Raw genomic sequence first — 21,428 nt, 5'->3', positions numbered from 1 at the left:
TTCATTTGTAATTCCTTTAAAAAAAGTCTAAAAGAAAAACAGCTTTTATCTTATGACACAGTTTATACATCCCATAGTGAGATAATTTTCTCAAAACTTGAAATTTGGTGTCTTTTAGAAAAATGTTAACAAGGAAATTTATTTAATTTTCCAACTATTGGCATTACTGGAAAAATATTATGTATTAGTTTTTCTTTAGTTTAATGGGGTTTTGTTTATGCTGCTTTTCTTTTTATTATGTAATACTCGATGATTTATAGAATTATATAATAGTATCAAAGTGTATCCACAGTAATTCATCACCCTATTTAAGATCTGAATATCTCTAATATCATTGAATCGTCTGTGTGTTTTTCCCTATTTTATATTCCAGACCTTATGTATTCTGCTCCATTTTCCCCTCTTCGAGGTCAACTACTACTTTTTATGTTTACTGTTTCTTTACTTTTTATTATTTTTTAAATTTTTTTAAGAGTTCAGCTTTTAATTGAACAGGTCACAGAAGGGGTTTAGTCAAAAAGCTCAAAGCCCATGTCATCATCAGACTCTTCTGAGTTTTCTTTCTTTCCTTCTACTTTCTTCTCCTTAGCTGGGCCTCCAGCTGCTGAGGTGGGCCCACCAGCTCCGACCTTTGCAGATAAGGCTCCAGATGTTGACGATGTTGGTCAGGGCCTTTGCAAATAAGGAAGGCCAGAAAGGTTCCACTTTTACACCTGCTGCTTTAACGAGGGCACTGATCGTCTCCGTCACCATTACCTCATTATTGTACAAGATGAGAGCAGAGTAGATGCAGATGAGCTTGAAGGCAGATGCCATTGTGCTGGAGAGGGCTGAGCAGGTGCTACTGGGCGCCATGCTAGTCCCGGATGAAGAGAGGGCCTCACCCCTATGCGGCCTTCCCTTCCGCGGAAGGACCTAGCATCTCACAGGCAGCTGAGGACAGTTTGCTTTTTATTTTAAAAAGCTTTCCCACATGTGTAAGGTGTTGCTGACGAATATATTGTGTAAAGAAGTATGCAGTCTTCTGGAGCTTGTTTTCTTTTGCTTATTACTAATATTTGCCCGTATTATCATTCATAACTATGTCTGTTCTTTTGACTGATTTTTGATATTTTATTAGCTAAATACACCACAGTTTATTTATCTCTCTCTGGTCCATGGAATCCAGGTTGCTGTTACTAACAATAAGGCTATGAACGGTTTTTACACATCTATAGGTGCATGTCATATATAGGTCATATACTTACAAGCGGAATTTACAGGTACTGAATGAAGTATGCACATGATCAAATTTACAAGATAAGACTAAACTGTTGTCCAAAATTGTTAAACCAATTTAGACATTTCCTGGTAGTTTATAAGGATTCACAGTGCTCCCTAGCCTTATCAGCACTTGCTATTATCAGATTTATTCATTTTGTCTATTTACTGGGTGTAATATTTTACGTTTTTCATTTTAATTTATATTGCTGTAATGACTAAGGTTGAACGTCTTTTTGTTTGATTACCATTACTGTTTCCAATTACTGTGGCTATTAATCCTTTTGTGTTTTTTGTTTCTGTCAGATTATCTTTCCTTGTTGATTTGTAGTTCTGCATTGATTAGGTTATTAATTTTATTCTCCTAATTTGTGCCTTGAATGATCACTCTATTTGTGGTGTTTTTTTTGGTGAACACAGATTGTTGAATTTAGCATAATTATATTTATCAAACTTTATATGGTTAAGTCTTTTTTTTGTGTGTCTCAAGAAATTCTACCCCTTATCTTTATATATTATATTTCTCAAATATATTTTCCTAGATAACATTCTAAGTGTGTTAAAAATTGCCATTCACTGTATGTCTGTAATTCTTCTAGAGTTAATTTTTGTGTGTAATGAAAACAGAAAAATATAATTTTATTTATTTATTTTTTAATTGGGAAAAACAGTGCTCCAGTACTTGGATACTCCCTCTTTTCTACATTTTTTCTATATCCCATTTGTTATACTTTATCCCATTTGTTAATTAATATTTACTAATATTCCATTTATTATACTTTAAATTTTCACAGATATGATGGGCTGGTTTTGACTCTGACCTATTAGTCATTTTTTTCTGTACTTATAGTAAGGCATTATGTACTTTAAGTGTTAATATCTAAAAAAACAAGCCCCTTTGACTCTTCTTCTCCACTACCTTTCCTCACCTCCTCTGTCTCTTTTCTTGTTAAAAGGTTTCATATGCCTTTGTTCTTTGTAAAATTAGAATAACAAATTCCTTGAAATTATGTTCGAACTTTGTTAAAATTGTTCTCATCTATAAGATCCATTTGGGGATTAATAATGTCTTTCAATATTGAGACCTTCTATCTATAAACTTGGTATGCCTTACCATTGGCATCTTTTGTTGCATAGACTCATTGGTACTTTATATTTTCATGATATTATAATGTATTTTGCACATTTGCATGTATATTGTTTTATTCAACAAATTCTTATTGAGTCCCTACTATGTGTCAGGTACTGTTCTAGGTGTATAAGACAGAGCAGTTAAAAAGAAAATTAAGAAAGTAAGTTAAAAAATTATTTCCTTATATACTTTATATTCTGTGCTGGATGGACAACAGACAAATGGGTAAACTAGTAAAAACTGCTATAGGGAAAAATAAACACGGGGAAGCTTAACAGTTAGTGATAGTGGTTTTGATAGTGGGCTATAATTTTAAACACGGTAGTGAGAGAAGTTCTTACTGACAATAAGACTTGTGAATGAATTCTTGAATAGTATGAGATTTTTTGTTGTTGTTTGTTGGTACCTAGAAAATGCAATTTAATGTTAATACGCATCTTCAGTTACCTTGTTAAACTCTCTTAAACTCTGTTAGTTTCATGAGTTTGCCTGTAGATTATTTTGGATTTGCTATGTACACCATGATAAGTAAATATATTATCTATGATTAAGAAATCAATTTATTTCTACTTGTTTCTTTTCTTTCTCCATGTCCTTTCTTGTCCTGTCTTATTTCACTGTCTAAGGACTTTTTATGTTGAATATTGAATTTCCACTAGTGATAAGTTGATTTTTTGTCTTGCTTCTGATACTAACAGAATCTTTAAAAAAAATTCTCCATTAAGGATGATGTTTGCTCTGAATTTTTTATTTAAAAAAATTTTTAATGTTTATTTTTGTGAGAGAGAGAGGGGAGACAGAGAGAGAGGGAAAGAGATAAGCAGGAGAGGGCCAGAGAGAGAGAGGGAGATGGAGACACAGAATCCGAAGCAGTCTCCAGGCTCTGAGCTTTCAGCACAGACCCTGATGTAGGGCTTGAACTCACAAACCACGAGATCATGATCTGAGCTGAAGTTGGGATGCTTAACCAATTGAGTCACCCAGGCTCCCCTATTCTGAATTTTTCATAGATAAGTTTTATCCAATTAAGAAGATTTTGTCTTCTAGTTCATGTTTTTTTAAACACATTTCTTTATCATGAGGGGTGTTTAATTTTTTGAGTGTTTAATCTGTGGATTTTTAGATGGTCTTTTCAATTGTCTCTTATAATTTGTCATTGTGGTAGAGTATTTTTAGAAACTTGATCAGCTAAAGCATCCTAATATAAACTCAACTCAATTTAACATACCACTGAGATTTATTTGCTAAGAACCCTTAAAAGATTTTTGGTCTATATTCATGAGTGAGAGTGCTTTCTTTAAAAAAAAAATCTCATCATATTATTGTTTTCGTATCATAGACAAATTGAGAGCAGTTTCTTATATTTTGGGAGAATCATGTACAATTGCAGTTGTTCTTTGAAAAATTGGTAGATGTCACTTGTACATCCTGGGATTTTCTTTGTGGTAGAATTTTTGCTTAATAAATACATGTCTTAATGATTACAAGACTATTCAAACTTTTTTTTTCTTAAGGAAATTTTAGTAAATTTTAATTCTGTTTCAATTTTAACTTGCCAAATTGAACATCATTAGGGTAATAACTCTAAATGTTTTTTTTTTAATTTACCTATATTTATCTATTTCCTTGCTCACAATTCTTTCTTTTAAACTTTTTTTCAGCTATATTGAGGTAACATTTACATACAATAATGTGTAAATTTAAGGTGTAAAATGCATTGATTTGATAATATATTACCTATATGTTACATCATGATTACCACAGTAGCATTTGATAACACCGCGATCATGTCACATAATCCTTTCTTTTTTTGTGATAAAAACATTTAAGATGTGCTTTCTTAGCAACTTTCAAGTATATAATGCAGTATTTTTAATTATCTCAATGTTGTGCATTAGATCCCCAGAACTTATTCATCTTCTAACTGGTAGTCAGTACTACTTGACCAACATCTCTCCATTTCCCCCACCTTGGCAACTCCCATTCTATTCTCTGTTTCTGCAAGTTCACCTTTGTTTAGTTGCCACACATAAGTGTCACCATATAGTTTTTGTCTTTGACTGATTTCACTTAGCATTATACCCTCACAGCCCATCCCTGTTGTCACAAATGGCAGGATTTCTTTCCCATGGCTGAATAACATTTCCTCGTATATGTACACACAATATCTTCTTTATCCATTCATCCACTGGTGGATACAGGTTGCTTCTATATCTTGGTTCTTGTGAATAATCCTACAATAACTGTAATAATCCTGCATATATCTCTTCAATATCCTGTTTTCCTTTCCTTTGCATATATATCCAGAAGTGGGATTGCTGGATTATGCATTAGTTCTATTTTTAAATTTTGGAGTAACCTCCATACTGTTTTCCATAGTGGTTGCATCAGTGTGCATTACCACCAACAGTGTGCAAGGGTTCCCTTTTCTCCACCTCCTTGTCAATTCTTGTCATTTCTTATCTTTTTGATTATTCTAAAAGATGTGAGATGATATTTCATTATGGTTTTAGTTTGCATTTCCCTAATGATTGGTAATGTTTAACTTCTTTCCATGTATCTGTTGGCTACCTGTAGATTTTGTTTTGAAAAATGTCTATTCAGTTCCTTTGCCAATTTTAAAAATCAGATTGGAATCTTAATGAGTTGCATGAGTTCTTTATATATTTGAGATTTTAATCCCTTATCAGGTATATGGTGTGCAAACATCTTCTTTTAGGTTGCTTTTTTCATTTTGTTGATTGTTTCTTTTGCTGTGCAGAAGATACTTGGTTTGATGCAGTCCCACTTACTTATTTTTTGTCTTTGTTGTTTGTGGCTTTTCATGTCATATATAAAAATTCTTTGCCAAGGCCAATGTCATGGAGCTTTTCCCCTATGTTTTCCTCTGGGAGACTTATGGTTTCAGGTCTTGTATTTAAGTCTTTAATCCATTTTGAGTTAATTTTTGTGAATAGTGTAAGATAGGGATCCAATTTTATTTTTCTGCATGTGGTTATCCAGTTTTCTCAAAATCATTTCTCAAAGAGATTATTCTTTCCCCACTGAGTATTTTTGGGTCTCTTGTCAAATGTTGGTTGGCTACATATGTGTGGGTTTATTTCTGGGCTCTCGATTCTCCTTTGAGTTTGTTTTTATGCCAGCACCATATTGTTTTGAGTACTGCAGCTTGGTAGTGGAGTTTGAAATCAGGAAGTGTGATGTCCCTGGCTTTGTTCTTTTTTTCTCAGGATTGCATTTGCTATTTTGAATCTTTTGTGGTTGTACATAAACTTTAGTATTATTTTTTTCTGTGAGAAATACCATTGGAATTTTGATAGGGGTATTATTGAATCTATATAGCTTTAGGGATTGTGGACACTTAAGCAATATTTATTTTAACTCATTAACATGGGATATCTTTCCATTTGTGTCTTCTTCAATTTTGTATTGAACAATTATTGAATTTTTTATTATTCTTTATTAATTTATTGTCAAATTAGCTTACATACTGTGTAGTCTTGGCTTCAGGAGTAGATTCCCATGATTCATCACTTATATATAATACCCATTGCTCATCCCAACAAGTGCCCTTCTCAATACCCATCACCTATTTTCCTCACCCCCATCAGCCATCAGTTTGTTTTTTATATTTAAGAGTCTCTTATGGTTTGCCTCCCTCTCTGTAACTTATTTTTCCTTTCCTTCCCATATGTTCTTCTGTTAAGTTTCTCAAATTACACGAGTGAAAACCTATGATGTCTGTCTTACTCTGATTTATTTCACTTAGCGTAATACCCTTCAGTTCCACTGATGTTGTTGCAAATAGCAAGATTTGATTCTTTTTCATTCCTGAGTAGTATTCCATTGTGTGTGTGTGTGTGTGTGTGTGTGTGTGTGTGTGTGTGTGTATTCCGTATATTCCATATATCCAATTTGTGTATGTGTGTGTGTGTATAAATATATACCACCTCTTCTTTATCCATTCATCAGTTGATAGACATTTGGGCTCTTTCCATAATTTGGTTATTATTGATAGTACTGCTCTAAGCATGGGGGTACACATGCCCCTATGAATCAGTACTCCTGTATCTTTGGATAAATTCTTAGTTGTGCAATTGCTGGGTTCTAGGGTAATTCCATTTTTAATTTTTTGAGGAACCTCCACAGTGTTTTCCAGAGTGGTTGTACCAGTTTGCATGTTCACCAACAGTGCAAGAGGGTTCCCCTTTCTCCACATCTTCACCAACATCTGTTGTTTCGTGAGTTGTTAATTTTAGCCACTCTGACTAGTGTGAGGTGGTATCTCATTATGGTTTTGATTTGTATTTCCCTGATGATGAGTGATGTTGGGCATCTTTTCATGTGCCTGTTAGCCATCTGGATGTCTTCTTTGGAAAAGTTTCTATTCATATCTTCTGCCCATTTCTTCACTAGGTTATGTTTTTCAAGTGTTGAGTTTGGGAAGTTCTTTCTAGATTTTGGATACTAACCCTTTATCCAATATGTCATTTACAAATATCTTCTCCCATTTCATCGGTTGCCTTTTAGTTTTGTTGATTGTTTCCTTTACTGTGCAGAAGCTTTTTATCTTGAGGCCCCAAAAGTTCATTTTTGCCTTCCTTTCCCTTATCTTCAGGGACATGTCAAGTAAGAAGTTGCTGCAGCCGAGGTCAAAGAGACTGCTGCCTCTTTTCTCCTGTAGGATTTTGATGGTTTCCTGTCTCACATTTAGGTCTTTCATCCATTTTGAATTTATTTTTGTGTATGGTGTAAGAAAGTGGTCAGTTTCATTCTTCTGCATGTTGCTGTGCACTTCTTCCAGCACCATTTGCTAAAGAGACTGTCTTTTTTCCATTGGATACTCTTTCCTGCTTTGTCAAAGATTAGTTACCCATATAATTGTGAGTCCTTTCTGGGTTCTCTATTCTATTCCATTGGTCTATGTGTCTGTTTTTGTGCCAATACCATACTGTATTGGATTCCTTGATACTTCTTTCTATTGCTTCATTATTGGTGTATAGAAATGCACTGAGTTCTGTACATTGGTTTCATATCCTGCAACTTTGTTGAATTCATGAATGAGTTCCAGTAGTTTTTTGGTAGAGTCTTTCAGGATTTCCTTGCAGAGAATCATGTCATCTGTGAAAAGTGAAAGTTTGACTTCTTCTCTGCCAGTTTAGATGCCTTTTATTTCATTCTGTTGCCTGAATACTGAGGCTAGAACTTCCAACACCATGTTAAATAATAGTGGTGAGAGTGGACATACCTGTTGTGTTCCTGATCACAGGGAGAAAGCTCTCAGTTTTTCCCCATTGAGATGATATTACCTGTGGGCCTTTAATATATGGCTTTTTTTTTAATTTTTTTTTAACGTTTTATTTATTTTTGAGACAGAGAGAGACAGAGCATGAACGGGGAGGGGCAGAGAGAGAGGGAGACACAGAATGGGAAGCAGGCTCCAGGCTCTGAGCCATCAGCCCAGAGCCCGACGCGGGGCTTGAACTCACGAACCGTGAGATCGTGAACTGAGCTGAAGTCGGACGTTTAACCAACTGAGCCACCCAGGCACCCCAATATATGGCTTTTTTGATGTTAAATTATGTTCCTTCTATCCCAACTTTCTTGAGGTTTTTTTTTTTATAAGAAAGGATGCTATATTTTGTCAAATGCTTTTTCTGCATCTATTGACAGGGTCATATGGTTCTTATCCTTTCTTCTATTAATGTGATGTATCACGTTGATTGATTTGTGAATATTGAACCAGCCCTGCAGCCCAGGAATGAATCCCACTTGATCATGGGATCAAGTATATATTTGATATATTTGAATTTGATTTGCTATTAACTTGTTGAGAATTTTTGCATCCATGTTCATCAGGGATATTGTCCTGTAATTCTCCTTTTTAGTTGGGTCTGTCTGGTTTGGGACTCAAGGTAATGCTGGCTTCATAAAATGACTCTGGAAGCTTTCCTTCCATTTCTTTTCTTGCTTTGCTTTACTTTGCTTTGATTTCTTTCTTTCTTTCTTCTTCTTTTTCTTCTTCTTCTTCTTCTTTTTTTTTTTGAACAGCTGGAGAAGAATAGGTATTAACTCTTCTTTAAATGTCTGGTAGAATTCCCCTGGGAAACCACCTGGCCCAGGACTCTTATTTGTTGGAAGATTTTTGATAACTAATTCAATTTCTTCACTGGTTGCAGGTCTGTTCAAGTTTTCTATTCCCATTTGAGTTTTGGTAGTGTGTGGGTATCTAGGAAATTGTCCATTTTTTCCAGATTGTTCAGTTTGTTGGCATATAAGTTTTCATAGTACTCTCTAAGAATTTTTTGTATTTCTGTGGTGTTGGTTGTGATCTCTCCTCTTTCATTCATGATTTTATCTAACTGGTTCCTCTCTCTTTTTGATCAGTCTGGATAGGGGTTTATCAATTTTGTTTATTCTTTCAAAAAACCAGCTCTTAGATTCACTGATCTGTTCTATTATTTTATTTTGTCTTTTGCATTCTCTATTGTTTATTTCTGCTCTCATCTTTATTATTTCTCTTATTCTGCTGGCTTTGGGCTTTCTTTGCTGTTGTCTTTCTAGTTCCTTTATGTGTGAGGTTAAGTTCTGTATTTGGGAACTTTCTTGCTTCTTGAGATAGGCCTGGATTGCAATGTGTTTTCCTTTTAGGACTGCCTTTGCTGCATCCCAAAGGGTTTGGACTGTCGTTTTTTCATTTTCATTTGCTTCCATATATTTTTTAAATTTCTTCTTTAATTTCCTAGTTGACCCATTCATTCTTTAGTAGGATGTTTTTAACCTCCATTTATCTGGGGGCTTTCCAAATTTTTTCTTTTGGTTGATTTCACATTTCATAGCATTGTGAACTGAAAATATGCATGGTATGATCTCAATCCTTTTATATTTGTTGATGGCTGTTTTATGACCCAGTATGTGATCTATTTTGGAGAATGTGCCATGTGCACTCAAGAAGAACATGTATTCTGCTGTTTTTGGATGAAAAGTTCTGAATATATCTGTTAAGTCCATCTGGTCCAATGCGTCATTCAGAGCTGTTGTTTCCTTATTGATTTTTCTGCCTAGATGATCTGTCCATTGTTGTAAGTGGAGTGTTAAAGTCCCCTACAATCATGGTATTATTATCTATATGTTTATTTATGTTTGTGATTAGTTGGTTTATATATTTGGGTGTCTTCACATTGAGGGCATAAACATCTATAATAGTTAGCTCTTCTTCATAGATAGACTCCTTGATAATGATACAATGCACTTCTTCATCTCTTGTTACAGTCTTTATTTTAAAATCTAGTTTGTCTGATATAAGTATGGCTATTCTGGTTTTCTTTTGACATCCAGTGGCATGAGAGATGGTTCTCCATCCCCTCACTTTCAATCTGAAGGTGTCCTCATGTCTAAAATAAGTCTCTTATAGACAGCATATAGATGAATCTTGTCTTTTTTTTCTTTTTATCAATTCTGCTACCCTGTATCTTTTGATTGGGGCATGTAGTCCATTTACATTCAGAGAGATTATTGAAGGATATGGATTTAGTGTCATTGTGTTATCTGTAGGTTTGTTGCTTGTGGTGATGTCTCTGGTCCTTTGTAGTCTTTATTGCTTTCTACTCACAGAGTCCCCCTTAGGCTCTCCTGCAGGGCTGGTTTAGTGGTCATGAACTCCTTTAGTTTTTATTTATCTGGGAAAGCCTTATCTGTCCTTCTATTCTGAATGACAGTCTTGCTGGATAAAGGATTCTTGGCTGTGTATTTTTTTCTATTCAGCACATTGAATATTTCCTGCCACTCCCTTCTGGCCTGCCAAGTTTCAGTGGACAGGTCTACTACCACTCTTCTGTGTCTACCCTTGTAGGTTAAGGCCCATTTGTACCCAGCTGCTTCCAGAATTCTCTCTTTATCTTTGTATTCTGCCAGTTTCACTCTGATATGTCATGGTGTTGACCTGTTTTTGACTTTGTAGGAAGTTCTCTGTGCCTCCTGAACTTGGATGTCTGTTTCCTTCTCCAGATTAGGGCAGTTCTCAGCTGTAATTTGTTCAAATAAACCTCTGCCTCTTTCTCTCTCTCTCCTTCTTCTGGAACTCCTATGATATGGATATTATTTCATTGAATTTTATTGAATCTCTTAGATCACTAATTCTCCCCTCATGGTCCAGTAAGTTCTTTTACCTCTTTTTTCCAGGTTCATCATTTTCCATAATTTTATCTTCTGTTTCACCTATTCTTTCCCCTGCTTCTTCCATCCTTGCTGTCACTGCATCTAGTTTATTTTGCACCTCATTTACAATATTCTTAATTCGTCGTGATTATTTCTTAGTTCCTTGAGCTCTGCAGCAATAGATTCTCCGCTGTCTCCTATGCTTTTTCAAGCCCAGCTATTAGTCTTATAAATATTATTCTAAATTCTTGTCCAGATATATTATTTATATCTGTTTTGAGTAATTATCTGGCTGTCATTTCTTCCTGGAATTTCTTTTAAGGGGAACTCTTCCATTTCATCATTTTTGCTAGGTTTCTGTCTTTTATAGGTTTTAATAACTTGTTATGTGTCCTGCACCTGCAAGTACTGCTATATTAAAAAGGTGTCATACACTGTCCAGGGTTGGCAGTGTGTTGCATGTACTCTGTTTTTTGTAGTGTGTTGTGTGTACTCTGTTTATACGTCTTTGGTTCTTCTGTCCCACTGCTCATAGTGGTGGATTATTTGGACCTTTCATCAGGTGTGCTTTGATTTGTATGTTGATGTAACTGGAAAAAAGGGAAAGGGGGGGGGGAAGCTTATCCCCTACAAAGAGAGAAATGAAAGAGGTAAAAAAAAAAACAGGGAAGAGGATCAAAGAAACTATAAGGCTTAATACAGAGAAAGAGAGAGAGGAAAATAAAGAAGGAGATACAGAAAAGGTATAAAAAGAATAGACTAGAAATGCCTGGTTAAACAAACAAATAGCCAGAACAGAGAAAGAAAGAAAAAGAATTACATACATATATATTATATATATTATATATATATGTAATATATATATATAAAATATATAATATATATATAATAAGAATAAAAATCAAATCAGCAACTATGAGCCTGATTTCAAAGGAAAGAAAAAAGACAAGGGAGAGTAGGGTAGAAAGAAAAAGAATGGAAAAGAGAAGAGAAATAAAAAAAGTAATTAGAAAAAATTAAAAACAGACTAATGTACAAAACCACAGGACAGTTGTCTGTTGGTGACTGTTCTGGTCTGGAGGAGAGGCTGTTTGATTCAGTCAGTGTCAGTCTCACTCTGGTAGATAAGCAGTTACCAGGCATGGAGGAGCGGGATTTGGTGTAAGCAGTCCTGCATCCTGGGTGCTGCTGTCCTGTTCCCTGAAGCCCCAACCTGTTGGTGTTGGGGAGGAAAATGGTGACACCCCCATCTCTCCTCCCTGGACCGGGTATCTCAAACCCTGCCATTCAGGCAGCCCTCACAGAGCAGTGTGGGTGGACAGCTTGTCCTGCTCCATAGTCTCCTATATCTCCTAAGCACTTGGCTGGGATTCAAAACCTGAAGTCTTAAAGGATCCTACACAGCATGGACCCAGTTCTGGGGTGGCACCATTCTGCCCAGCTGACAAAGGGCCTCTGGCTGGCACCTGCAGCCTGGCATCTGCAGTCTTTTGTCCTTTGCGAGGGACGGAATAAACCCTCTTCCCACAGTACTCCAGGGAAAGGACTGTTGTCTCCCAGTGAGCCCCCGAGACCGCTACTGAGCCCTGGGGCTGGCTCCCCTCCCTGAAGGCAGCTCCTGTGTAGAGAAAATGGCCACAACTGTGAAAACTCTGATCTTCAGCTCCTAAAGCTGTTTGCAAAGTAGAGACTGGAAGTCCGTGACCAGGAGAGGTTTTTCTCTCATCCAATCCAATCCAATCCAATCCAATCCAATCCAATACTTCCATAACCTCTCTTTGTCTTCCCTTTGTCTCTCCACAGAAGGGGTCCCACCTCCATGCCTACACCACATTTTTATCTCACTCAATTCTCAAATACACACCTCTGTCCCACCAAGCTGTCTCTTTCCACCTGTGGAGATTTTTCTGTCTCTCTGCAGCCTGTATTCCTGGTATTCCAAGGTCAGTGTTCTGACCTCAATACAGCTGCGTTTGAGGGATGAGGGAAATCCTGGTCCCTGTACTTCTCTGCCATCTTAACTCTTCATTCCTCAATTTTAAAATCAGAGTCTTGTAGTTCGCAGGGTAGAGATCTTTCACCTCCTTAGTTAAATTTGTTCCTTAATATTTTATTGTTTACGATGTTACCGTGAATGAGATTTCTTTTATATATTTCATTGTAAGGGCATACAAATGCAACTGATTTATGTATGTTAATTTTATATACTGCAACTTTACTGAATGCTGATTGGTTCTAAAAGGTTTTTTTCTGTTGTTGAATATTTAGGATTTTCTATATATAAGATTATATCATCTGCAAATAAAGACTTTTACTTCTTCCAATTTGGATGCCTTTTAATAAGAGTATGACAGTGAGTGCCCATTCTTGCTTCTGATCTTAGAGGAAAAACTCTGAATCTTTCACCATTGAGTATGATGTCTGCTGATGTTAGTATGATGTTAGTATGATGTGGGCCTGTCATGTATGGCCTTTTTTGTTGAGGTATATTCTTTCTGTATCCAATTTGTTGAAATTTTTTTTATCATGACAAGGTATTTTACTTTGTCAAATACTTTTCCTGCATCTATTGAGATGATCACATGAATTTTATATCTATGAATGTGGAATATCACATTTATTGATTTACAAATGGTGAATCATCATTGCCTCCCAAGGATAAATCCCAGGTGATAATGATATATGGTACTTTTAATGTATTGTTGAATTCAATTTGCTTATTTTTTGTAGACAATTTTTGCCCTATATTCATTAGGGACATAAGTCTGTATTTTTGTTTTCTAGTAGTACCTAGTAGTATCCTTATTTGACTTTGGTATCAGGGTAGTTAGTACTGTCTTCATAAAATGACTTTGCGAGTATTCCCTTTTCTTCAATTTTTTGGAAGAATTTGAGAAGAACCGATATTATTTCTTCTTTAAATGTTTGCTAGAATTCACCAATGAAATCATCTGGTCCTGGACTCTTCTTTATTGAGAGTTGTTTAATTGCTGATTTAATCTCCTTATCTAAGATTTGTCTCATCAGATTTTTTTATTTAAGATTCAGTATTGAGAGGTTGTATGTTTTTGGAATTTTTTCTTCTAGGTTATCCAATTTATTGGCATATAAATTTTTAGTCTCTTATCATGCTTTGTTTTCTGTGTTATCAGTTGTAATGTCTCCTCTTTCATTTTTTAAATTTATTTAAATCTTCTCTCTTTCTAAGAGTCTAGCTAAATGTTTTTCAATTTTGTGTGTCTTTTTAAAAAAACAGCTCTTAGTTTCACTGATCTTTTCTATTGTTTTTCTGATTTCTATTTATTTTTGGTCTCGTTTTTGTGATTTCCTTTTTTCTGCTAACTTTGTGCTTAGTTTGTTCTTTTTCTACTTCTTTGAAGTATAAAGGTGGGTTCTTTATTTAAGATCTTTCTTTTTTCTTAATATAGTCATTTATTGCTATGAACTTTCCTCTTAGAACTACCTTTACATTTCATAGATTTTGGTATGTTGTGTTTCTATTTTCATTTGTTTCAATTTATTTTTTTATTTTTTCTTTTGATTTCTTCTTTGCTACATTGGTTGTTCGGGAGTGTGTTGTTTAATTTCCATATATTTAAAAAATTTTCCTGTGTTCCTCTGTTGATTTCTAGTTTCATATTACTGGAATGATAGGGAAAAGATACTTGGTATGGTTTCAATTTAAATTTGCTAAGGCTTGTTTTGTGGCTTATCATATCATCTGTCTTGGAGAATGTTCCATGCATGCTTGAGAAGAATGTATTCTGCTATTGACTATAGTATAAAGGTTAAAGGACAAGAGTGTCAAAAACACCTGTTGTAACTATAATTTGTTAATAAATATACAATATAAAAAGAAGTAAAAAGTAATATTAAAAACATTAAAGGGGTGAGACACTTGGGTGGTTTAGTTGGTTAAACTCCTGGCTTTTGGTTTCGGCTTAGGTCACGATCTCATGTTTTGTGAGTTTGAGCCCTGTGTCTGGCTTTGTGCTGACAGGGTGGAGCCTGCTTGGGATTCTGCCACTCTCTCTTTGTCCGTCCCCTGCTTGCTCACGCTCTCTGTCTCTCTCAAAATAAATACACTTAAAATAAATTAAAGGGGTAGAGAAAAAGCATAATTTTTGTATGTGATCAAAGTTGTTACCAGCATAAAATGGAGTGTTATATCTATAAGATGTTTTATGTAAGTGTCATGGTAACCACAAAACAAAAACCTGTGATAGAGTCACAGGAGATAAAGATGAAGAAATCAGAACATACTACTGTGAAAAGTCACCAGTTTACAAAGAAAGACAACATAAGAAGAAAAAGGAACTAGGAAACTACAAAACAGCCAGAAAACAATAAAATGGCATTAGTAATCTTTACATATCAAGAATTACTTTAAATATAAGTGGATTGAATTCTAATCAAAAAGCACAGAGTGGCTGGGTGGTTCAAAACAAGGCCTAACTACATGCATTTCTAGAAGAGACTCACTTGAGCTTCAGAGACCCATATTTTCTGACAGGATGGAGGGAGACACTCCATGCAAGTGGAAACCAAAAGAGAGCAAGAGTATCTACACTTCTGTCAGAGAAAATAGATCTTAAACTGAAAGTGCTAACAAGAGGCAAAGAAGGTTGTTATATAATGATAGAGGTTATCTCATCAAGAAGGTATAACCATTGTAAATGTGTATGTGCCCAACATCAGAGCATCTAAATATATTAAGCAAATGCTAACAGATCTGAAGGAAGAAATAGACAGTAATACAATAATAGTAGAGGGCATCAAACCCCCACCTTTCAGCAATGGGTGGATCGTCCAGACAGAAAATCAACAGACAAATGTTGGACTTGAACCACACTCTAGCCTAAATGGGCCTAACAGACACACATCACAATTCTTCTTGTATTCTTAGGTATTTTAAATCTTCCTGAAGTACAACCTTTAGAAATCCCCTTAGTGAAAATTTGTTGGTGATAAAAATCTTTTCAATTTTTAAAATCTGAAAATATCTACATTTTAGATTCATAACAAAAAATCTTATGATCATGCAATTCTAGTTTGACATTTAGTATTGGAATTTTGACAATTACTATACTTATTTAACATCTATTGTTACTTTTTGAGATGCCTGTTATTGATATAATTATCTTTTTTTAATAGATGATCTGTCATTTATCTCTTGTTTAACATCTTTGTGTCTTTGGTTTCACTACAGTGTGTGGATTATATCTAAATTATCTTTCTCGGTACATTTTGTGCTTTCTGTGTATATACTTACATATCTTTGATAAGCTCTGAAAATTTCTCACCATTATTCTATTGTAATGGCCATTTCTAGCCATTCTAGCCAATAGTCTTACCATAAGCCAAATTTTACAAAGCAGAAATTGAGAAAAGGAGAGAATAAGTAACTTGCCAAAACTCACATCATCAAAAAGGTCAGTGATCAACTGGGATCTGATTATGTATAATTTGCACACTATTATTCTATACTTTGTGTCTTTTAACTTTTTTCTCATATTTTCTCTTTCCCTGTTCTGATCTCTGTGTTATTGCTATATATATCTCTGCTAGGTTACTAATTATCTCCTTAGCTATGTCTAATCTGTTCTTTAATCCAAGCAGGGAATTTTTTACTTATATGTGTTATATCTAAAAGTTTTATTTTTAAAATTTCTTTGACAATTTTTGATGGTCTCTTTTCTTTCTAAGTTTTTTTTTTTTTAATTCCAGTATAGTTAACATACAGGGTTATTTCAGTTTCAGGTATACAATATAGTGACTTACCAGTTCCATGTAGGACTCAGTGTTCATTAAGATAATTGTACTGTTTGATACCCATCACCTATTTCACCCATTTCCTCACCTCCACTCTGGTAACCATCAGTTTGTCCTCTATAGTTAAGAGTCTGTCTCTGTTTCTCTCTCTCTCTCTCTTCCTTTGTTTGTTTGTCTTGTTTGTTAAATTCCACATGTGAATGAAATCATATGGTATTTATTGTTCTCTGACTGGCTTCTTTCAGTTAGCATTGTAGTCTCTAGATCGATTCATGCTGTTGCAAATGGCAAGATTTCATTCCTTTTTATGACTGAATAATATTCCAGTGTGTGTGTGTGTTTGTGTGTGTGTGTGTGTATGTGTGTGTGTGTATTTATGTATGTATATATATCACATCCTTATCCATTAATCTGTCAGTGGACACTGGGCTGCTTCCATAGTCTGGCTATTATAAATAATGCTGCAAGTAACATAGAGGTTCATGTATCTTTTCAATTAGTGTTTTTGTATTCTTCTGGGTAAATACCCAATAGTGCAATTCCTGGATTGTAGGATAGTTCTATTTTTAATTTTTTCCCATGTATTCCACTTTCATTTTCTTAATTAATTTTAAATTTTTCATCCAAGTTAGCTAACATATAGTGCAACAATGATTTCAGGAGTAGATTCCTTAATGCCCCTTACCCATTTAGCCCATCCCCCCTCCCACAACCCCTCCAGCAACCCTCTGTTCTCTACATTTAAGAGTCTCTTCTGTTTTTCACCCTCTCTCTGTTTTTTATTATTTTTGCTTCCCTTCCCTTATGTGCATCTATTTTGTGTCTTAAATTCCTCATGTGTGAAGTCATAGGATTTTTGTCTTTCTCTGACTAATTTCGCTTAGCATAAATACCCTCCAGTTCCATTCTCGTAGTTGCAAATGGCAAGATTTCATTCTTTTTGATTGCCAAGTAATACTCCAGTGTGTGTGTGTGTGTGTGTGTGTGTGTGTGTGTGTGTGTGTATCACGTCTTTATCCATTCACCCATTGATGGACATTTGAGCTCTTTCCATACTTTGGCTATTGTAGATACATTGGGGTTCATGTGCCCCTTTGAAACAGCACATGTATCCCCTGGATAAATACCTAGTAGTGCAATTGGTGGGTCATAAGGTAGTTCTATTTTTAATTTTTTGAGGAAACTCCATACTATCTTCCACAGTAGCTGCACCAGTTTCCATTTCCACCAACAGTGCATGAGGGTTCCTCTTTCTCCGCATCCTCCCCAACATCTGTGGTTGCCTGAGTTGTTAATGTTAGCCATTCTGACAGGTGTGAAGTGCTGTCTCATTGTAGTGGTGATGTGCATTTGCCTGATGATGAGTGATATTGAGCATCTTTTCATGTTTGTTGGCATCTGTATGTTCTTGCAGAAATTCCTTTTCATGTCTTCTGCCCATTCTTTCTCATTTCTTATTCTGTATTTTTATCTCTTTAAAAATTTCACATATAGTGAATTTGTTTTTCATACCCAATAATTCTGGATTATGAATTGGTTGGTTATTACATTTGTCTTCATTTCTGTTGACCCTCACTGATGGATGTGTATTTTTTAAATATAATTTATTGTCAAATTGGCTTCCATACAACACCCAGTGCTCATCCCAACAAGTGCTCTCCTTGATGCCCATCACCCACTTTTCCCTCTCCCCCACCCCCTATCAATCCTCAGTCTGTTCTCTGTATTTAAGAATCTCTTATGGTTTGCCTCCATCCCTCTCTGTAACTTTTTTTTCCTCCCTTCACTTCCCCATGGTCTTCTGTTAAGTTTCTCAAGATCCACATATGATTAAAAAAACATATGATATCTGTCTTTCTCTGACTGACTTATTTTACTCAGCATAATACCTTCCATTTCCATCCATGTTGCTGCAAATGGCAGGATTTCATTCTTTCTCATTGCCAACTAGTATTCCATTGTATATATAAACCACATCTTCTTTATCTGTTCATCAGTTGATGGACACTTAGGTTCTTTCCATAATTTGGCTATTGTTGAAAGCACTGCTATAAACATTAGGGTACATGTGCCTCTATGCATCACCACTCCTGTATCCCTTGGGTAAATTCCTAGCAGTATTATTGCTGGATCATAGGGTAGTTCTATTTTTAATTTTTTGAGGAACCTCCACACTGTTTTTCCAGAGCGGCTGTACCAGTTTGCATTCCTACCAACGCTGCAAGAGGGTTCCCATTTCTCCACATCCTTGCCATCATTTATAGTCTCCTGATTTGTTAATTTTAGCTACTCTGGTGTGAGGTAGTATCTCAGTGTGGCTTTGATTTGTATTTTCCTGATTATGAGTGACGTTGAGTATCGTTTCATGTATTGCTGGCCATCTGATGTCTTCTTTGGAAAAATGTCTATTCATGTCCTCTGCCCATTTCTTCACTGGATTATTTGTTTTTTGGGTGTGGAGTTTGGTGAGTTCTTTATAGATCTTGGATACTAGCCCTTTATCTGATACGTCATTTGCAAATATCTTTTCCCATTTGCTCGGTTGTCTTTTAGTTTTGTTGATTGTTTCCTTTGTGGTACAGAAGCTTTTTATCTTGATGAGGTGCCAATAGTTCATTTTTGCTTTAATTCCCTTGCCTTTGGAGATGTGTCGAGTAAGAAATTGCTGCAGCTGAGGTCAAGAGGTTGTTGCCTGTTTTCTCCTCTAGGGTTTTAATGGTTTTCTGTCTCACATTCAGGTCTTTCATGGATGTGTATTTCTATGTTTGCTTACTGACTGTTCATTGTGGACTCCTCTATCTTATCAAAACTAATCTGCAGGAATTCTGAGTATATAAGTGGGAGACATTTTTCCCTATGAAAGTTTTATATTTTGCAAGATTCAGGGTCAGTACTGACCTGGGACTACTTAGTTCCCTTTAATGATTTCATGATTAATGCAAGAGTTTCAAGTTTTGCCCCATTCTTGCCAAGGCCTAGGGGCATATTCTCTGAATGGCAGTGCTGATGAAGGCATCTAACACCAGGTGAATCTCCCTTAAAAAAATCCCTGCTCCATTTACCTCTTCTTACTACTTTTTTCTCTAGTTTCAGCTAGACACTTTTTCTCTTTTTAGAAATTTCTCTTATGTTTAGGAAATTCAGTAATTTCATAAAAGTAGATTTATTATACTTTAAGCTCTGGTTCTATTTTTAGCAGGAGGAGACTTTAGCCTAGGTAATTCACATTCTGACTATTCTTTTGTTTCTCTCCTAGTTCTTTAAACTGTACTATTTAATTTTCAAACTTCAACATAGGTAATATTCCTTGTAAATTATTGAAGAATTTAAAAAGTCTGTATGTGATGTACAACCAAATTATACCATAATTAGCCAATGGATATTACACTAATCACTTAAAAAATTAAACTAACATATTTTTAAAAACTATCAGAAATCTACGTATTAACAGTTGGTGATATTTTTCCCATGTTTGTGAAGACAGTCTTTTTATGAAATTAATAGCCTGATTTTGAGGTTTTATTTGCATTCCTATAGAGGCATTAGAATACATACAAACCATAGTAAATTGTTTCTGACCTATTTATTAATTTCCTTTTTTGTTAATTACATCTCTTTATTATTCAAAAATAATAAAGAGATAATTATATCTCTTTATTATTGGGGAGGAAAATAACTTGGGAATAAACAAAATTCATTTAATTACCAATTTGAAAAATTTTATTTTTTTTATCATAAGGAAGTTACTTTTTTGGTTGTGTTTTTTAGTATTTGTTGTTTATTTTATTTAAAGGCAAATTAAATATTCGTGGGTTTTTATACGTTCTATAAGGGTGTCTGTATGACAGAGATAAAACCTCTTTGAAAACGATTGTTTTTGGAAACATTACGGCTTTATGTCAATGAATGACTATTTTATATATATAATTGTAATTAATCTTATGTATATAATCTAGTATAACAAGTTTCCTCCTTCTATGCACATATGTGCAGCATACCTTACCTATAGTCAAAATGCCCTAAAGTTTACTTACAATAGAAGTAACCATTGAGAAGGCTGTCAGGTGTTCTTATGTACACAGTATCTCCAAACAGAGATGGAATGATAATCAACCATCTCAAAAAATTTCTGTGCCAGTGTGTTTTTGCATTCACACGTGACCAACTTCTGCTTAAGGGATAAGGCTGCATTGTATGCATAGGTGAAAGCTTCATTTGTTTTAAGAAAGAATTCAGCTATTTTGCATAAAAAAGTACATATTAGTGTATGTCATAGATTACTTTTAGAGCTCATTGTAAAAGGTAGTTCTCAGCTGATGCCACTGTGCTATGCTTTCCAAAGCCAAACAGACAGATGGGCTTTCATTATTTTCTTGACTTTTTATATTTGTTGATAATGGTTGTAATTAATTTTTAATCTGAAGACTTGTAAAGCAATACTTGGGGATTTAACAAACCAAACTTGTATTAATGAAGCACAAACTGTCCAAATATTCTTCCTATATCAAACTTCACTGAGCAGTAATAACTCCTTCTTGGTCAAGGGCTGATCCGAAAACATCTGGGACACAAAATCCTTTGGAGTGATCACCAACAATATGCACACACTGTAAGGGTGATACATGGTTCACTGTACGGAAAATACTTTTATTTAGCAGGTATTTACTCAATACTGAGTGTGCTAATTCCAGGCTTATAATATTTTATTATTTTTTTAAGTTTACTTATTTTGAGAGAGAGAGACAGAGTGCATGTGTGAGTTGGGGAGGGGCAGAGAGAGAGGAAGAGACAGAATCCTAAGCAGGCTCCATGCTGTCAGTGCAGAGCCTGATGCACAGCTCGATCATACAGGCTTTGAGATCATGACCTGAGCAGAAACCAAGAGTTGGATGCTGAATGGACTGAGCCACCCAGGCACCCCCATAGGCTTATTATAATAAAGTTATCGAGGAACCCAGTGGAATTGTAAAAATTCCACAATATTAGATGATTTCCATACTTAATTTCCACACATGCAGACTGTGTCTTCTGTCCTTCTCCTATCTCCAGTAAGAAACTAAGAAATTTCAGTAGTTTTTCCTAAGTCATGGGTAATTGATGTTCAAAA

The 21,428-nt window shown here is 35.1% G+C and overlaps 1 pseudogene; it reads right to left on the bottom strand.

Moving 5' to 3' along the window:
• Nucleotides 1-509: 509 nt before the first annotated feature.
• LOC131518232 (large ribosomal subunit protein P1-like) lies at nt 510-816 on the bottom strand (annotated as a pseudogene).
• Nucleotides 817-21,428: the final 20,612 nt, after the last annotated feature.

The sequence above is a fragment of the Neofelis nebulosa genome, chromosome 7 (assembly GCF_028018385.1).
Source record: "Neofelis nebulosa isolate mNeoNeb1 chromosome 7, mNeoNeb1.pri, whole genome shotgun sequence".
Lineage (NCBI taxonomy): Eukaryota > Metazoa > Chordata > Mammalia > Carnivora > Felidae > Neofelis > Neofelis nebulosa.
This window is presented reverse-complemented; position numbering and strand designations above follow the sequence as displayed.